Source organism: Ranitomeya imitator, chromosome 3 (assembly GCF_032444005.1).
Source record: "Ranitomeya imitator isolate aRanImi1 chromosome 3, aRanImi1.pri, whole genome shotgun sequence".
NCBI classification, from domain to species: Eukaryota; Metazoa; Chordata; class Amphibia; order Anura; family Dendrobatidae; genus Ranitomeya; species Ranitomeya imitator.
The window spans coordinates 169,663,930-169,665,164 of record NC_091284.1 but is presented as its reverse complement, the minus strand read 5'-3'; positions in this window follow the sequence as shown (position 1 = coordinate 169,665,164).

Genomic DNA, 1,235 nt, shown 5'->3' with positions numbered 1-1,235 from the left:
TAGCGTTGCGCCGCCCTGCGTCGGCGACGCAACGCGCGACGCATCGAAAAACGCGCGCAAACGCGCACAAAAACGCGCGCGTTTTGCGACGCGTGCGTCGTTTTTGACCAAAATCGGACGCACAGAAAATGCAACTTGTAGCGTTTTCGTGCGTCCGACGCTAGCGTCGGAAACGACGCACGTGGCGAAAAACGCAACCAAAAAGACGCACGCGTCCCCTATGTTAAACATAGGGGCGCGTCGCCGCTGCGTCGCCGACGCAACAGCGGCGCAACGCTAATGTGAACTTAGACAAAAGCAGCATCCGCTGCACCCGTTGTGCGGCGGAGGCAACGCTAGCGTCGGTAAGTCTAAGTTCACATTAGCGTTGCGCCGCTGTTGCGTCGGCGACGCAGCGGCGACGCAGCGGCGACGCGCCCTTATGTTTAACATAGGGGACGCGTGCGTCTTTTTGGTTGCGTTTTTCGCCACGTGCGTCGTTTCCGACGCTGGCGTCGGACGCACGAAAACGCTACAAGTTGCATTTTCTGTGCGTCCGATTTTGGTCAAAAACGACGCACGCGTCGCAAAACGCACGCGTTTTTGCGCGCGTTTGCGCGCGTTTTTCGATGCGTCGCGCGTTGCGTCGCCGACGCAGGGCGGCGCAACGCTAGTGTGAACGTAACCTCGGCCCGACGCACTGCGACGGGCCGGGCCCGACGCTAGTGTGAAAGAAGCCTAATACAAGTCTATGGGCACATTTTTTTGCAAAAAATCGACGGATTGTGATGGAAGCTGAAAAAGGCAAGTGTGAAAGTAGCATAGATGACAGTCCTGGCCTCGACATGGCGAATGCGGAGCCCCCTCCCTGCCAGGGAAACTGAAGATTTTCAAAGAATCTTGGTGAAGACCCCACAGAGTGCCGTGCAGTGAGAACACGGCCCTGCGCCCGCACTTTCCACCTCTCCGACATTCCGGGGGACTAGCCGGGACTACAGTGTGGTGGTCCCGGGGAATGGCGGGTACAGTCCGTGCCCGGTGACCCCGTGGAGAAAGCATTGTAGGAGTTTAGTATTCATTAGTTCTCTTCCAGGTTTCGCGCACACACAGACACCCACGCCCTACCCGCCACCTGACCCCACAGCGTCCACGCCCACGCTAGTTCCTCCCTGGCAGCGCCGTCAATCACTCTCAATCACCTCCTCCGACACGTCACGATCACGTGACAGAACCGGGCGGAAAGCCGCATTCTGATT